This window comes from Pleurodeles waltl, chromosome 2_1, assembly GCF_031143425.1.
Source record: "Pleurodeles waltl isolate 20211129_DDA chromosome 2_1, aPleWal1.hap1.20221129, whole genome shotgun sequence".
Taxonomy (NCBI): domain Eukaryota; kingdom Metazoa; phylum Chordata; class Amphibia; order Caudata; family Salamandridae; genus Pleurodeles; species Pleurodeles waltl.
This window is the reverse complement of record NC_090438.1, coordinates 490,284,901-490,303,870: the sequence shown is the minus strand read 5'-3', so window position 1 is coordinate 490,303,870 and position 18,970 is coordinate 490,284,901. Positions and strand designations below refer to the sequence as shown.

The following is an 18,970-nucleotide window of genomic DNA, read 5'->3' as shown; positions in this document are numbered from 1 at the left end:
CCGCTGGACACCGCCGTCTCAAGCACCGCTCCGCTGGGCACCGCCGTCTCAAGCACCGCTCCGCTGGGCCCTTCTTCTCAAGCACCGCTCCGCTGGGCACCGCTGTCTCAATCACTGTTTATGGTTCACTGTGCCCACCATGCCTCCTCCTTGACCAGTGGAGACTGTCATCCACCTGATGGACTGTGGCTTTGCACTCCCCAGGATGGTCCAGTGGGCAGCCCACCCACTGTAGAGACATTGAGAGACTGTGGCTTTGCACTCCCCAGGATGGTACAGTGGGCAGCCCACCCACTGTAGAGACATTGAGAGACTGTGGCTTTGCACTCCCCAGGATGGTACAGTGGGCATGGTGGCTCCTCGTGGATCTGGCGTCGTGGACTCATGTGGCTGTGGTGCCCCCCCTTCCCTTCCCCCTGAGGTGCCTGTAGTTTTTACATCTGATGCCCCTGCAGTGTTCTCTCCAAAGGACTCAGGTCTCCTGTGTGGGCTTTGCCCTTATTTCTCAAAACTTTGGCCCACGGACATGATGAATTCGTAGGATGTGCAGGACTTGTTACTTCAGTTATACACTGATGTGTATGTCATCAGTTTTGTTGTGAATATCTTTCATCGTTGTACGATAATTTTCAGGAGCTTTTTGGTACATAAATATTTATTCCAAATTTGATTATGTCCTAGCATTTTTCAGGGGTGTTTGGGTGGTGTCACTGTGACTTGTTGCTCTGCATTGGTGTGTACATAGTTGGGGGGGGGGGTCGCATATGTGTGTGCCCGTAACCTTTCGTCCTCCCCCTCCCGTGTGTCGTAGGTGCAGTACTCACCGTTGTCGTCTGCGCCGGACTTCGTACTCGTGGTAGATGAGAAGGTAGACGAGAGCAGGTAGGATGTTTAATTCGGGTTCCATGCTGTCCTCCTTCCTCCTGGAGTGCGTAGTGGTGAGCGTTTTCCCGTCCGTAGTCTGTTTCCGCCGTGTTTTTATCGGAAAACCGGAAAAGGTGGCGGATTGGTGAGTTGGAATAGTGTGCATTGGCTGCCGCCTGGCTGTTGGCGGTGACCGCCGCGCTGTTTGTTTGTACCGCCGTGGCGGTCGGAGTGTTAAAGTGGCTGTCTGTGTTGGCGGTTCCCGCCAGGGTCAGAATCCCATATTTTTTACCGCCAGCCTGTTGGCGGGTTGGCCGCCGCTTTAACACCGACCGCCAGGGTTAGAATCACCCCCTCAGTGTGTAATGTGATAGCGGAGTCTTCTAAAGGAAAATATAACAGTTTGCCAGCACATGCTTTTAGTGCTGTTATGCTCATTTTTAAGTTGGACATTTTGTATTATCGGCTAGCCTTTGGAGGCCATGTGACACTGATGCGCCGAGCACAGTGGGGGTCTGTGTGCTGGACTTTAATTCTAATGACAGTATTTTAGAAACACTTGTGTTGGACTTTTGTGCTTATGCAGGATCATCCCGAATATTTTTGCCTGCTGCCTCCTATTTTTTTCTGACCTGTTGCTGTTGGCTTTTGAACTCTGAGCACTTTACCACTGCTAACCAGTGCTAAAGTGCATATGCTCTCTGTGTAAAATTGTATTTAATTGGTTTATCCATGATTGGCACGTTTGATTTACTAGTAAGTCCCTAGTAAAGTGCACTAGAGGTGCCAGGGCCTGTAAATCAAATGCTACTAGTGGGCCTGCAGCACTGATTGTGCCACCCACATAAGTAGCTCTGTAATCATGTCTCAGACCTGCCATTGCAGTGTCTGTGTGTACAGTTTTAACTGTAAATTCGACTTGGCAAGTGTACCCACTTGCCAGGCCTAAACCTTCCCTTTTCTTACATGTCAGACACCCCTAAGGTAGGCCCTAGGTAGCCCCAAGGGCAGGGTGCAGTGTATGGTTAAGGTAGGACATATAGGGATGTGTTTTATATTTCCTGATAGTGAAATATTGCTAAATTAATTTTTCACTGTTGCACGGCCTGTCCTTCTCATAGGTTAATACGGGGGCTACCTTTAAATATGATTAAAGTGTAGATTCCCTTTGGGAGCGGATGAACATGTGGAGTTTGGGGTCTCTGAGCTCACAATTTAAAAATACATCTTTTAGTAAAGTTGATTTTGAGATTGTGTTTTTGAATATGCCACTTTTAGAAAGTGGGCATTTTCTTGCTTATACCATTTCTGTGACTCTGCCTATTTGTGGATTCCCTGTCTGGGTCAGTTTGACAGTTGGGCTGGTTGCACCTCACACTAGGCAGTGACACAAAGAGTCCTGGGGTGTAGTCTGCATTTCCTGATGAACCATCTGTGCTAGGAGGGAGGGGAGGAGAGGTCACTTACACCTGAAAGGGCTGTGCCTGTCCTCACACAATGCCGTCTCCGACCCCCTGATGAGTGCCTGGGGCTGGCCTGGGAAAGGCAGGTTTTCACATTCAAAAGAGACTTTACTTTGAAGTAGGCCTACTTCAAAGGAGAAATTGGGTAAAAGAAGGGCACCCAAAACCACAGACTTTAGATCACTTCTGGACATCAAGAGGAACCTCTGCCTGGAGAAGATCTGAAGAGCTGAGAAGTGCTGCCCTGCCTGTGACTGTGCTTTGTGGAGCTATCCTGCAGTTGCTGCTTCTGCCAGGGTAAGAGGGCAAAGACTGGACTTTGTATGCCTTCCACCTTGTGATGAAATCTCCAAGGGCTTGATTTAGAGCTTGCCTCCTGTTGTTTGAAGTCTCAGGGACAGCAAAGACTTCTTTCTGCCAGCACCTGGAGTCTCTGGAGAGACTCCTGCTCTGACAAGTGGTCGCCACGATCCCCGACTTCGCACATCGACTTATTTTTACTGTTCACCAAAGGTACCGTACTTGGGGGTCTACATGACTCTGTGTCCTGTGCCGCTGGTGTCGGCTTGTTGGGAACAACTCCGTCACGATGCCGTGTTAACACCTCATCGAAGCATTTTGTGTTTCTAAGCACTATTTTTTAGTTTAATCTTTAAAAATTCATAACTTGACTTGTGTATATCGGATGTCGTTTTGGACTTGTTTAGTTGAGGTAAATATTTCCTATTTTTCTAAACTGGTGTTGTGTCATTTTGTAGTGTTTTCATTAAGTCACTGTGTGTGTTGGTACAAATACTTTACACCTGGCACTCTGAAGTTAAGCCTACTTCTCTGCAAAGCTACCAAGGGGGTAAGCAGAGGTTAGCTGAGGGTGATTTTTTTTTACCCTGACTAGAGTGAGGGTCCTTGCTTCAACAGGGGGTAACCTGACTGTCAACCAAAGACCACATTTCTAACAACTTGACGTTCATTCCCTTTATTCATGTTATCCTCTACTGTAATCAGTTTGTTTAACCAAAGTGTTTCGCACATGGTTTTTTTCAAATCAGCCTCTTACCTATATTTGGGGATATGGGCAATACCTGCAAATATGATCTTAATAATAACTATCTTTCTATCCTCCGATGTAAAGTGTGCCAATGTAGAGTATTTCTAATTCTATCCAGTGTTTTCAAATGTTCCTGCCATCTGATTTTCAATGGTTTGATAGTTGAACCTGCAAATATCATATTCCATAAGTTGGTCAAATAAGATGAGATCTGTTTCAGAGCTCTTCCGTATTATGAAGATGTATTTTATACAGCAGCACCACAAGATTATATTGTCTTTCAATGCTGACATATCATCATTAGCCTGTCACTTCCTTTCAAACTTTTTCATAAACAGGTTTGAATAAGAGGGCGCATATCTGAAACACATCACTGTGCCTCTTGTTTGTTTGACCATTATGGACATGATTTAAAGTGCCACTCAAAGGGTACTCCATTGCAATGCAGCAACAAAAGGATTACCCTTTCTGCCCCCTTCATTTAGAGGCAGACAGACCTTCAGTATGTCAACGGCAGAGACTACTCTGTCTCTGTCAATTACATCGAACCAAATTTAGAGTGGGACGGAAAGGTTATTTCATTGCAACAATGACAAAGTACCCATTCCCCTGTACTGAAAGTCCACCCACATCATTTTAATTTGGGGGGACCTTCAGTATGCCAGTGGTGGAGACTACTGACATACTCTGTGCCACTCACAGGGTCATTAAAGGTTCAGCCATATTTAGAGTGGGTGAACAATGGCAGGTTTCTACAAAAACATGGCAGTAAGTGAAAGTAAAAAGATTTCAGTGACCGGAACACCATGGGACAAACCTCCTCTGGTGAGGCAGTCTCTCCTTTGTTTATTTTCGAAAGGGAAATACTGCTTTGGAATTTTCTTTTTAAAAACAAGAAAATAAATTGAAGGTGTACTATGTGGCTCCATCATTTTGATGGAGCCGTACAGCACACTTTCAAAGCGTTGACAGGAACTGCTGTGGCAGTGTCTCCCACCAAAGTAGGGGATGTCTGGTCGGTCTGCTCACATCGCTGAATTTGGAGTGCAGTTATACCATCAGGGTGATGGAGTAAAGTACAATTGCACTCTAAATCAGGCCCTTTGTCTTGATTAAAAAAATTCTGTTATCAACAGAAATGGGCCATTTCAAGAATTATTTAACTTTGTTATAATACGTTGGCTGATTGGGTATTCCAGAATGACTGCATTGCTCTTAGTTTATCTCGATGCAGAAAACATGTGTATATGGCTTTGACATCCATGATAACTAGATAGTAATCTGGTTCCCATGGTATGTCTTTAGGACCATGTATTAAATACACAAGTTTACTTCCACACAGAATTAAGAAACTGGCTATAGCAATATGTTATTGCCCTGACGAAGCAATTTAGGTTTGTGAAATATGTACTGACACTGAAAAAACTGTATGTGAGGGGAACATAAATATTTTTGTGAAAAGGACAATGTATTGTAAACTGCAGACATGTTATGTTATGCTAGGTTGTAAGGAAATGCCTCCTTGGCATGGTTACCCCCTAACTTTTTGCCTTTGCTGATGCTAAGTTATGATTTGAAAGTGTGCTGGGACCCTGCTAACCAGGCCCCAGCACCAGTGTTCTTTCCCTAAACTGTACCTTTGTCTCCACAATTGACACAACCCTGGCACTCAGGTAAGCCCCTTGTAACTGGTACCCCTGGTACCAAGGGCCCTGATGCCAGGGAAGGTCTCTAAGGGCTGCAGCATGTCTTATGCCACCCTAGGGACCCCTGACTCATCACATGCACACTGCTTCACAGCTTGTGTGTGCTGGTGGGGAGAAAATTACTAAGTTGACATGGCACTCCCCTCAGAGTGCAATGCCAACCTCACACTGCCTGTGGCATAGGTAAGTCACCCATCTAGCAGGCCTTACAGCCCTAAGGCAGGGTGCACTATATCACAGGTGAGGGCATATGTGCATGAGCACTATGCCCCTACAGTGACTAAGCAAAACCATAGACATTGTAAGTGCAGGGTAGCCATAAGAGTATATGGTCTGGGAGTTTGTCAAACACAAACTCCACAGTTCAATAATAGCTACACTGAAAACTGGGAAGTTTGGTATCAAACTTCTCTGCACAATAAATGCACACTGATGCCAGTGTGCAATTTATTGTAACATACACCCAGAGGGCATCTAAGAGATGCCCCCTGAATACTTACCCGACCTTTAGTGTAGGATGACCAGTTTCTGCCAGCCTGCCACACACCAGAAATGTTGTCACATGGGGAGAGTGCCTTTGTCACTCTGTGGCCAGCAACAAAGCCTGTACTGGGTGGAGGTGCTTCTCACCTACCCCCACAGGAACTGTAACACCTGGCGGTGAGCCTCAAAGGCTCACCCCTTTTGTTTCAGTGCCCCAGGGCATCCCAGCTAGTGGAGATGCCCGCCCCTCTGGCCACTGCCCCCACTTTTGGCGGCAAGGCTGGAGGAGATAATGAGAAAAACAAGGAGGAGTCACCCACCAGTCAGGACAGCCCCTAAGGTGTCCTGAGCTGAGGTGACCCCTGCCTTGAGAAATCCTCCCTCTTGAGTTTGGAGGATTCGCCCAATAGGATTAGGGATGTGCCCCCCCCCCACAGGGAGGACGCACAAAAGAGGGTGAAGCCACCTTCATGGACAGTAGCCATTGGCTACTGCCCTCCCAGACCTAAACACACCCTTAAATTCAGTATTTAGGGGCTCCCCAGATCCCAAGAAATCAGATTCCTGCAACCTGAAGAAAGAAGAAGGACTGCTGACCTACAAGCCTGCAGAGAAGGAGGAAGACAACAACTGCTTTGGCCCCAGCCCTACCGGCCTGTCTCCAACTTCGAAAACCTGCTCCAGCGACGCATCCGACAGGGACCAGTGACCTCTGAAGCCTCAGAGGACTACCCTGGTCTACAGGACCAAGAAACTCCAAATGAACAGCGGCCCTGTTCAAAACCAGCTACTTCTTTGCAACAAAGAAGCAACTTCCAAAGACTTCACGTTTCCCGCCAGAAGCATGAGACTCTACACTCTGCACCCGACGCCCCCGGCTCGACCTGCAGAAAACCAACACCTCAGGGGGACTCCCCGGTGACTGCGAGCCCGTGAACCCCCTGAGCTCCCACAGCAACGCCTGCAGAGAGAATCCAGAGGCTCCCCCTGACCGCGACTGCCTGTAACAAGGGACCCGACGCCTGGAACCAACACTGCACCCTTAACCCCCAGGACCTGAAGGAACCAAACTTCGATGCAGGAGTGGCGCCCAGGCGACCCTTTGCCTTGCCCAGGTGGTGGCTGTCCCGAGAAGCCCCCCCCCCTGTGCCTGCCTGCACCGCTAGAGTGACCCCCGGGTCCCTCCATTGAAACCTATACAAAACCCGACGCCATCTTTGCACACTGCACCCGGCCACCCCTGTGCCGCTGAGGGTGTGTTTTGTGTGCCTACTTGTGTCCCCCCCATTGTTCTACAAAACCCCCCTGGTCTGCCCCCGAGGACGCGGGTACTTACCTGCTGGCAGACTGGAACCGGAGCACCCCTGTTCTCCTTAGGTGCCTATGTGTTCTGGGCACCTCTTTGATCTCTGCACCTGACCGGTCCTGAACTGCTGGTGTGGTAACTTTGGCGTTGCCTTGAACCCCAACGGTGGGCTGCCTATGCCCCAGAACTGAGACATGTAAGTGTTTTACTTACCTCCTAATCTAACCTTTACCTACCTCCCCCAGGAACTGTTGATTTTTGCACTGTGTCCACTTTGAAAATAGCTTATTGCCATTTTTACAAAGACTGTACATGATATTGTTTTCATTCGAAGTTCCTAAAGTATCTAAGTGAAGTACCTTACATTTAAAGTATTAACTGTAAATCTTGAACCTGTGGTTCTTAAAATAAACTAAGAAAATATATTTTTCAATATAAAAACCTATTGGCCTGGAGTAAGTCCTTGAGTGTGTGTTCCTCATTTATTGCCTATGTGTGTACAACAAATGCTTAACACTACCCTCTGATAAGCCTACTGCTCGACCACACTACCACAAAATAGAGCATTAGAATGATCTACTTTTGCCACTATCCTACCTCTAAGGGGAACCCTTGGACTCTGTGCACACTATTTCTTACTTTGAAATAGTATATACAGAGCCAACTTCCTACATATGTTATGTTATATATTATGTTATGTGTACTTCTAGTTCATGCATCTTACCATTCACAGTTTCTTGGCCCTGAAGAGGAAAGGGTGTTGCTGAGTACCCTGTCTAGGCCCTATTTGAAGGGCCATGTTTTAAATCTCAATCTGAATTCTTGGACTAAGTCAGCAGCTTTGACAGGAAAAGGTAGTTAATTCGAGGCTTAAGGAGCCAGGTACAAGAATGCGCAGCCACAGGCTCTGGCTCTTTGAATGTAGGGGACATGGGCGAGTAGGAAGTTTGCAGAGTGGTGGTGTCTGGTGGTGGTGTGAAAGCTGATGCAATTGTTCAGGCAGATGATGCATAGTTTTTGTAGTGATTGTGAACAGTGTGGACCATGCAATTTTGTCTTTGAGGAGCCAGTTGAGGTAAATATTATAAATTAATTCAAAAGTTTACATAAACTCATCACCAAAGTTCTACAATATCATTATTGGTAGACACTTGCCTAATTTGTATGAATATTGTGGCTAAATTGTCAAATTCCAAAGACTTAGGGGCTCATTACAAGTCACTGTGTCGGTCTGGACTACCGCCTATGCGGCAGTCTGACCACCACATAACAACCCTGATGGTCAGACTGCCAGGGAACAGCCAGCTCTGCCAGGATCTTAGATCCCGGTGGTCTGGCGGTGGCGATATCCCACTCTTCCACCGCAGCCATGCATGCAGAGCTGCCCTGCAGATTACGACCTTGTTCTCCGCCAGCCTTTTCATGGCAGCAACAACATCATGAAAAGGCTGATGGAGAGCAGGTGCAGGGGACCAAAGGGGGGCCCTGTACTGCCCACGCACTTGGTATTGACAGTGCAGGGATCCCCCTGCCTAGCATTGTTGCATGACAGTGAACATTGCAAGGGTGCTGGTGCACCCTGCTGGCTAAAGCATTGCCTCAAGCCAGAGAAAATGCTGTAGCCTGTTTCCTGCTAGGCGAGCGGGCAGAAACTCAGGTTTCCACCCACTGACCTAGTGGGATACTCTTAATGAGTACGGCGGGGAGGTAGCCATTGTGGCGACAACCTCCCCTTCGGATGTTGCGCGGATGGTGCAAACCGTCCGTCAAACTCCTAATGAGGCCTTTTGTCCTGTTGTCTTGAAGGACACATTTGTAGGAAACTATGTTATTTGTTGAGAGAGTTGAAAGCCCCTCTCAAGTAATATATACAATCTGTATCATTATCAACACAAAAGCCATAAATTAAACTGGTACTATATGCTCTGGTAGCTTGGCACACAGCGGTCAAGTGTAACTTAGAAGCAATGTGTAAAGTTTTATGCAGTACTAAAACAGTAATACATTTATCAAAATAGAGTAAATATTAATAAATAAAATGACACCACAATGACAATCGTCCGATAAGTAGAACCAGATATATGTATTTTCAAGATTTTCTGTAGAAATAGCACCAAAAAGCGCAAAGCACCAATTGTATTTATCTGGTCACACTGGATTAGTCCAAAGTCAAAATTTAAGGCCAATTGAGATGGAACGCAGGTTGGCTACAGGAACCAAGTTCATCCCGATGTAAAGTTTACCTTCTAACTTACTCCAGTTTCACATGAGAAGTACTAATTGGTCTATTCTTCAGCGATCGGGTTGCAGGCTGGATCCAGAGAGGGACTCGTAAACAGTGGGTTGCTGAAGCACTAGACCTTGGTTGGGACCTGACATTGATGGTGAGGTCATCAGTGTAAAAATCTGGTCAATGATTTGAACTTCACGCTGGTGGAAAAAGTGGAACGGGTGATCTTAAGACAAAATGCTCCAGGTGGTGAAGTCTGGGGTCTGTGTCTGGGAAGGTCACTTTGGCAGTTGGTGCCGATCCCATTTTGGCCTGATGAAGACCGCTAACATTCACATGGAGACCAAGGACAGGTATTTTTGATGCAAAGAGTCCTGAACCACTATTCTTTCATGGGAGTCCAGTTCTTGAAACTTTAGATTTGGAGGAATACACTAACACTAGTCAAGGGTCCTTGATTAAGGGGCACCTCTTGGGGATTAGGACTCACTCCAGCAATGGCTAGGAGCAGAGTTGTCTGGTCCAGTTGATACTGTTCAGCTGGGCAGTTGCAGGGAAAGTCCTCTGGAAGCCTTTCCCTGTAGCTTGAACAGGAGGTCAGCCATCTGACCCTTTGATTCACTACTGGGATTATGGGTTTAAGGCAAACAGGTCTAATCTTCATTCAAGCTTCATAAAGTAGGGTAGTCTTTCCGATTCTCCACAGGTTCAGGAGTGTTTTGATGAGAGGTTCTGAGATTCCCACTCTTATATGAAATGCAGCTTGTGTGTGGGAGACACCCCCTCTGTCTGAACCCAAATCGGTTCTGGTTAATTCTTTTTCTTCTTACCCCTGGGTTTGGCTCCATTCTTTTTAGAGAAATGGAAGGTAGGCCTGCTCTGGCCTGACTTTGGCAGTGACAAAGTAGGAATCCTTAGAAGTCAGGAGGCGGCTGTATACAGCCTCAGGCTACCCTTTGAAGCTCAGGAAGGGCTACATACAAGCACCTAATCCATTGTGCTCAAGAGAGGAACACCCTTCCCCACACCCAAAGACATTTCTCCACTATCTGGGGGGAGCACACATCACACCACAAGAGGACCATTAACAATTTTGTGACCCAGGACACAGGTAGAAAAGCACATTTGGTTTAGACAGGAAAATGTTAACTTTCTAAAAGTGATATTTGCAAAATAGTAATTTAAAATCTGACTTTAGCAAGATTATTTTGAATTACAATTCAAATGAGTGGAACTGAAGTTATCACTTATTAAATGAAATAAGGTAACTGAGTTTTAGTCTATGGAAGTGCTAGCATAGCTGCAGTGAATAATGACTTTGAGGGTTTTTCGCTACATGGACATGTAAAACTTAAGCACACTTGTCCTACATTTTATAAACCATGCACCCTGCCCTATGATTCTTTAGTGCTTACATTAGGGGTGACTTATAAGTAAATTAAATGAACCAACTAGATGGATCCCATATTTACCATTTGTGGTAGGGAGAACACACATACTTTTCCACCTTTTTTTCATGAATAAAGAGCACAAAGTCCTAAAAGCTAACAAAAACATGTTTAGCAAAGGAAGGGTTGACCCTGCAGAAACTGCCACGTTCAACAATAGTCATTGCAAAACTTGCATCCAGTAGCAATGTATAGAGCTCAAGCAGTGTTATTTAACTCTTTCAACTGACATAACTGACCTAGAAGATGTTTTTGGCAGTGATGAGTGAAGTTTTCACACTTGAAGCCTTCATAGCCTAGATAAACTTGCTGACCATAAACAATAAAGATGCTCATGCTGAATTGTGTTTCACCACACATTCTGCATCAAAGCTGACAGTTTGCATTGTAGTCTACCCTTTGTGAGGAGAATGGCACTATTGGGTCCTTGAAGGAGTATCCAAGGCGAAATTGTATAGAATGAATTACTGCAGAGGGATAGATGGATGACATGAGTGTGAAGATACAATCATTATTATTACATGAGCTTTTATTCTTTATAAAACATGTCACCAGGGCATTAAAATACGATAAATGGGAAAGGAGAAGGCCATGTAGGTGCGAAAATGTATGAAGAAAAAGAAACATGTTCATCTGACTTCCAATTATGAACAACTGCATAGTTATTTTCATTATAGAGTTATTTAAAATCATGACAAATGCATCAGTTTCAATTAAATGACACCTTAGATGCAGAACATGAAAGCGATTTTAAAAACCATAAAATAAATAAAATCCTTTCAGAGCAAACTAAAATACAACATTTGCATCCAACATTTAAATATTTATAAGGTTTGTTTTAACGATCTTTATAAAATGCATTTATTCAGAGCCTCTCAATATAAAACATCAATAGTTGAAAAAAAGAGACCAAAATTAGTAAAAACCTACATACTAAGCTGACAATAATACATTAATCTTATTCAGTAATCAATACTAATAAAATATCCTTATCACTAGTCCTAGAGCAACAAAGCACAATCCTCATCATCCACATCATAGATACCTGCAATTCCTTGTGCTCCGCATTGGCCTCGTTCTTTATGGATCCTCACCATACTGGTTGATTTCCTTTAATGATTACATTCCTTTCCCTCTTTGTTTACAAACGTCTCTTTACATTAGCCGATTATGATGTCTGCTGGCTTTAAATTTGTTTTAAATCAGATTTTTTGACGCTTCTTTAATCGGCTACGTCAAAGGATTTGCCATACAATATTAATTCATTTGTCCTGACAACATTTATCCAGACTCCTGGTACTTGGTTGTTTTGTATCCTTGTTCTTTACTTTGACTAATCTCAGTCATTTGTTTTACTGCTTCCTGCATTTTTATATATTTGTATGTTTTTCACTGTTTTACCATGATCTATGTACTGTGTTTTTATGGTCATGGACCATCTAAGAGCTATTCAAAGATTCCAAACAAACAAAATTCAAGTGTAGAAGAGGTCTTCCATCATATATACGAATCTCATACCCATAAAGAAGATGAAAGGGTGGATCTAAAGAAAGAATGAGCATTGTGTGTAATAGTAATTGTAAGGATACCCAGGCCTGACACAAAAAGACAAACTTACACTTCTGTGTAAGTTTACTCTTTTTCAGTATTCACAAAACTGCATTTTAATATTTAGTTTATGAGTGCAGAGACTTTGCAGTCAGGGCGGAGAACTCCAACATAAAAAGATAGCGGAGGCTTATCATTTTATAGCAGAGTTGTCTGCCTGACTGTGGAGTCTCTGCACTCTCAAACTTAAGGCCTAATTTAGAGTTTGGCGGACGGGTTACTATGGTACAAACATGATGGACTACTCCGTCACAAATGTGACGGATATTCCGTACTCCATATAACAATTTCCATAGGCTATAATGGGATTGTTATATGGAGGATGGGCTATGTGTCACATTTGTGACAGAGTAACCCCCACCAACAAACTCTAAATCATGCCCTAACTATTGAAATGCAGTTTTGAGAATACTGAAGAAGTGTGAATACAAATATGTAAGTTTACCTTGTGAATAAGGCCCATGGTGATTAACCACAAAAAGATCGCTGCACTGAGGAAAAAAAGTTAGTTGTGAAATGCTGCAATTAACCTCAGTTACAGTTAATTACTTGGGGTCACATCCCAGCCCATCGTTTTGTGTAACAGGTATGTGAAGATGTGGATTCTGCTCTCACTGTGCTGTAAGACTCAAGCTATAAATCACTGATGAGGCCTAATGAGGCTGAAACTGGTCCGGGGTTGCTTATGCTACCGTCCAGAGAGACGTGGCCTGGCAATTTGGCTGGACTCTTCATATGAGAGCAGGACCATGGTTGATCTCCCTGTAGCTGGTTCCAGTCTAAGGTGGTATGGTGGGCAAAAAAAGATGGCCTGCAATGCAGCAACAAGAAATTAGCAGGTGCTGAGGTTCATTCAAACATGACATGTATCACGTTTTTTTGTTTTCCCCACTGGCAAAAATAATTGTTTCAGTTAAACACTGTTTTGATGCTAGCAGATCTGCCTATGGTATCAGTATCATACAAAAACAAATGGTGTGACATATGCTTTTGTGTTTTAATATTTAAAAAAAGTAATATTGATAGATTTAATTTTAACATTTATATTTGCTTTTAGTCAAATTTATACAAAAGATTCGAAGTACACAAGTCTAGTAAGGTGCAGAATAGAAGGGGCTTCTTCAGTGAAGTACTTTATGGACATAAAACACAGCTCACATGACATATGATGGATGGTACTGGAAGTGATCACAATGGACTGTTGTGGAGGTAATCTGACGATGAAGTTAATTCAACGAGAATCTAAATGGACTGATACCCTGAAAAGCACTGAGTTGGGACTGAATAATACTTATGACTGCCGTTGCCTGTCAGTATCAAGCTAAGTATGCTTTGTCTTGTTTGTGTATGTTCTTTCAGGTTATTCTACACAAAAGTGTACAATACATTGGCCCTCTTAATGAACATGGCGGTCTGGACAGCCATGCCGGCGGTGGCAGTAATTGCCACCAACGGCATGCAGGTCCAGACCGCAGTATTACAAACGTGGCTGAACCGCCATGGTTAAAACACTGCCACAGCCAGGCTCCCTCCACCAGACAGCCTGGCAGTGGTGGCGTTTCAGATCTAACAGGGCAGCGCTGCCCTCCGGATAATGAGTCAAATTCCACCAGCCTTTCCCTGGCGGTTTGCACCGCCAGGGTAAGGCTGGTGGAATAAGTGACTCGGGCCTCCCCTGGGGGCCCGTGGACTGCCATTTGGCATGGGCAGTGCAGGGGCCCCCCATGTACAGACCAGTCGGGCATTTCAATACGGGCAGTGAAATGCCCGACGAGTGCTGCTGCACCTGCCGCACTGCCACATTGCCGCTGGCTCCATTGGGAGCCGGCGTCAATATTCAGGCCCTGTTTCCAGCTAGGCCGGTAGGCAGAAACACTTTTTCCGCCCACCGGTACATCTGGATATTCATTATGTGGCCGGCAGAGGTTCTTCGTGCTGGCGGTCTTCTGTCAACTGTCAGTGAAGATCTCGGTGGGGAAACCCATCGTAATGACCACCATTGTTGTTAAAATACTGTGCATGGATACATTATATATATATATATATATATATATATATATATGTATATATATATATATATATATATATATTTAAATAATACACTGAAACACAATACATTATGCTTGTGGTATATTATAGGCTTATGTAAATATGAGTGATTCATCAAATAGACAGTACTTTTTAATTGAGGTGATTCTTATGTGTGTCCATTCCTAAGCTTTAGTGACACTGCAGATACATACTATCCTCCTCTCAACAAGGCACCTATTCTTGAAGCGGCAGTATGGTATTCCACAAACAATGGTTTTATCAGAAGGAGAGCTTCCTGCTCATCCATTACCTAAAACACGTAGCAGGGAATGAAGATGCGTCCTAGCATTGAGAAGGGTGAGTATTGAGAACTGGAAACTGACAATTGTTAAACTAGTAGAGACATCATATTGATCAGGGTATTTCATTACAGATCACAAGCCTCAAACTATTTATTGTGATATAATCCAGATGCAATCAGGGTTTTGGGGGAAGGGTGACTCCTGCACCATTAGAGTTTGAAAGGTTCTTCAAACATGAACTATTACACCAGTTACTCCTTGGGGACTTTGATGATGGATTAATTACATGATTTGGTGAATTGGTGGCACCCACAGGACCACCATTTAGGATTGTTTTTTATTAAGACTTGAGGGTAGATTTACAACTGTTTTATATAACTTGAGCTAGTTAAGTTGTGGCGCAACCGTTTGCTTCTACTGAGAAGATAGCCATAAACCTTAATGGATATGGTGAGCTGAAACTCACAGCTAGTCTTTCACACTATGCAACATTGACTGCAGCATGAAACACAGTGGCATGATACAATTCTATAAAGTGTGACGTATGTACACCATTGGAGCTGGTGTATCCTGACCTCATAGATGTCAATTTGTGATTGCTTCTAGTGTATGTTTCTCTGTAGATGTGAACACAGATGGACTCAGGATTAATTCAGTGTGTCCTGTCTAAAGGCATTTTCACTTGGTGAGCACATTGATGAATCACTCACTGTTATGAGCATCTTGTTTTTTTTCATAGACTACACATTTCCTAGAAGACTGGTCCTGATGAGAAACTTCAAATAACCTATGGGGCGAAACGTCAACGTTATCTCTCCTGGCCATAAATTGATGAGATTGGTGTTCAAGTGAACTGCAATTGGAAACAGGACTATACTCATATGTAAAGATGACTAGGAATCATTTGTTTAGTGCTACTCTTTTTATCTGTATATAATCACTTGTGCACTTCACTCTCATTGCGTCATCTGCATTTTATGATATTGCAGTATTCATGTATGATTTTTGACTACGTGGTGTCCAAAAATATGCAAGAAAAATTATATTCTAACTCTGGAGGTCTACATATTGTTTTGATTACTATGATTAAGTAGATTGTTGCAGTCAAAGTACCTCTTTTTGTGTTGGTGCCACTAAAAAATGTATCCCACGGGACTGTTGTGATTTTCTTGAATTAGGGTTGTGCAGTGTAATAACCATATTTCCTTCTCTGCTTCCAAGATGAGGTCGGCCTTAGGGGCCACATGATGCACCTCAGCCCTTTAGCCCCAGAAACACCACGAGTATCAAATGGCTTTGCTGAATTGCTCTTACTTGACCCTTTCATCTTTAGGTCAGGCCTGCAGGCAGCACACAAGTGCTGCCACTATGTCGACAATCTCTTGTCTTTAAGAAAAAAACTCCACTAAAAAGGGGCTTTTTAGCCTGCCCATTGCTTACCATTTGTTTCCATCATACTCACGCTTCTTTGCTGACTTCTAATTCAGCAGCACCCATGACAAATCACTTCCTGCATCACATTGTGCTCTTTGTGTGGAGTTTGGACCAAGTACAGATTGATTAAACATTATTAGTGTCACCCCACTGCTCGCGCTGTGATTGAGGCACTATTTCTTCTTTTTGAGGTGAATAGCTGTAGTAACATTTCATTTTTCGCCCATCTTTGAGAGAATGTGGTGCCAGGCTGATCAGGACAGTAATAGCCTGTATCTAAAATCACTATGCATTTACAATGGCAACTGTTGCAGCCAACAGAGTCTCCCTAAAAGTTCCCTGTGCTGTGGCGGCACCTCCTTTAGACCGCAATGGCCTCATCTCCTCTGCATCATACCCCTCACAAGTGGGGCAGGAAATAATCTATATGCCTCGTCTTCAAGCAGGAAAAAACAGACAGGGACGGTTTTGGCACAGGGGACTAAAAACACACACACAGCAAGACTCTGCTTCTATGAACTCTTGAGAGAAAGCAACACCCTTCTTCCATGGTGTGAGGTCTTTAGCGAGCAAGATAGGTCAGACCGTACCAGTGCTAGTAAGACTAATAAAAGACAGGGAGTCCAGTTTGTGACCTGTCTGTCCACAATAGATTGCTCAGATTAGACAGAATTGGTGTTGGCAGGGATGACGTTCTCATGTTTAAGTAGATTATGGCCCTCATTATGACATTGGCGGTAAATTCCACTTACTGCCACGCTGACGGCCGTCATCTTACCGCTGCGGTGGCGGATATCCGTTCACCATATTATAACACACACACACCAATCCGACAGAAGACAGCCAAATACGCAAATCTGCCAGCCCAAAGGTCAGTGCAAAAGTGGTGGCCCCAAAACCAATACTGTTACACCAAGAAAACAACGCCACCACATTATGACCCACGAATCACCACAGCGGACATTCAGCGGCGGTAAACCATTGGCGGCACATACCGCCGTGCTCAGAATGGACACCCACATACAAAACACCACCACCTTGGCCAATACTAAAGACACACAGCTGACACTCATACACACACCACACCCACAGCACTATAAAACATACACCCACATTACCCACAACCCCTTACAAACAACAATTGCTGCCAGAATACTGAGAAGAAGAGCACAGAGACAACTAGACACACACACCACTTACACCCATATACCCCTCAGGCACTCCACATCACACACCCCACCACATTACCCAACACAATCTTACCAACACACATCACTCAACACCCATGGCACCACAAAGGCACCCCTGTTTCACTGAGGAGGAGTTAAGGGTCATGGTGGAGGAAATTGCCAGGGTAGAGCCACAGCTCTTTGAAGCACAGGTACAGCAGATTCCCATTGTAAGGAAGATGGAGCTATGGTGGAGTATTGTGGACAGGGTCAATGCCTTGGAACTGCACCCAAGAACAAGGGACGCATCAGGAAGAGGTGGAACGACCTAGGGGGGAAGGTACGTTCCATAGCAGCAAGACACTGGCGGTGGGACCCCCAACTCCTCCCCCACAGCTCACAGCATTGGAGGAGAAGGTACTGGCAATACTGCATCCTGAGGGACTCGCTAGAGTTGCCTGAGGACTGGACACTGGTAAGTCAATATTTACTACCTATCACCCCCCAATACCTGCATTCCATCTCACACCCACACCCTCACACCCATCACTCCACTCCATCCCACAAACTGTACCCACACATATCGCTAATCTCAATGCCAAGCCCCGCATGCCATACCAATGCATGTAAACCCCTCCCAGCCCTGCATGGACACCCATCACTAAAGCATGCACAGCATAGGGAAACTAACAATCCCACAATACATCGCCATACACAAGCAAAAGCTGGCAGGGTAACACCAACCATACAGGGGAAGCTACGAAAGTACAAATGTCATACACTTGAAGCATAATACATCATTTACATCCCCACATGTACCCCAGCCAATGTCAGTGGAGAGGAGGTGCCACCACTATCCAGTAACCCAATGATGACAGTAACTCTGGACTTCAGGATTTGGAGGACCTACCTGGCCCATGAGGGACCACTGGACAGTCAGTCACCCAAGCCCACTCACAGACCACCACAGAACCTCCCCAATCAGAAACCAACACCACAGCACCCACCCAGCGTACCCAGACCTCTTTCCCCAGGACATGTCAATCAGCAGTGTGCCCATCTGTACAAGGACCCCAGGCCACACATACCCCTTAAGACAATCAGGGACCTGGGGTCAGTGGCAGTGGGCACACAGTTCAGGGGACAGAGGCACAGGCCAACAGGGACACTAGGAGGACTGCTGTGTGCCAAGGGGAGGACATGACCAGAGAACCAACTCTCAAGGAGGCACTCTCCGAGATCCTGGGAGCCTTCCAACATTCCCAGGACATGATGGGCCAGATCCTTGACAATGTGCAGGAGAACAGGTGGCTGCAGGAGGGACAGTCATGGCAAACATCATGAGGGAGGCAACAGCACACCAGCAGGCCCCTGTCACTAGCCAGTCCATCAACCAGCTCTCCACTTCCCCTGTCGCTAGTGGGCGGGAGGGCCCGCCACAGGACCCACAGGCCACCAGCATCCCTCCCACTGCAGAAGGTGAACCACCCCACAAACGTTCCTTGCTACCCAGACAGAAGCCAGAGACAATTACAAAGACCACTGCCAGGAAATGAGACTCTCCTGATTGTTCCCCTTGTGTCCCACTCTGTCCACCTTGAACTGCCATGGCCCCCTTTCCTATGTCCCCCTTGGACACTGCGCCTGTGCTACAAACAGACTGGACCAATACCCTGGACTTTGCTCCATCATCACCCCATTCCAATGCACTTTCCCCTCAATATCTTGGTACTACAATAAACACCCTTGGACAAACTTTGACAACTAGAATTTCATGTATTGAAAATGTGTATTGATTGAAACAGTTGCATCCATTGTAAATGAACTGTACATAGTGAGAGCATAGAATGAATGACCTGTTGCTGTTATTGTGATCAC

At 44.9% G+C, this 18,970-nt stretch overlaps 1 protein-coding gene across 1 annotated transcript in view; it reads right to left on the bottom strand.

Annotated features, from left to right (window-relative positions):
- Nucleotides 1–18,970, bottom strand: part of LOC138265760 (gamma-aminobutyric acid receptor subunit alpha-3-like) — a 1,591,340-nt gene that overhangs the window by 744,805 nt on the left and 827,565 nt on the right. The gene's annotated exons all lie outside the window — the stretch shown is intronic.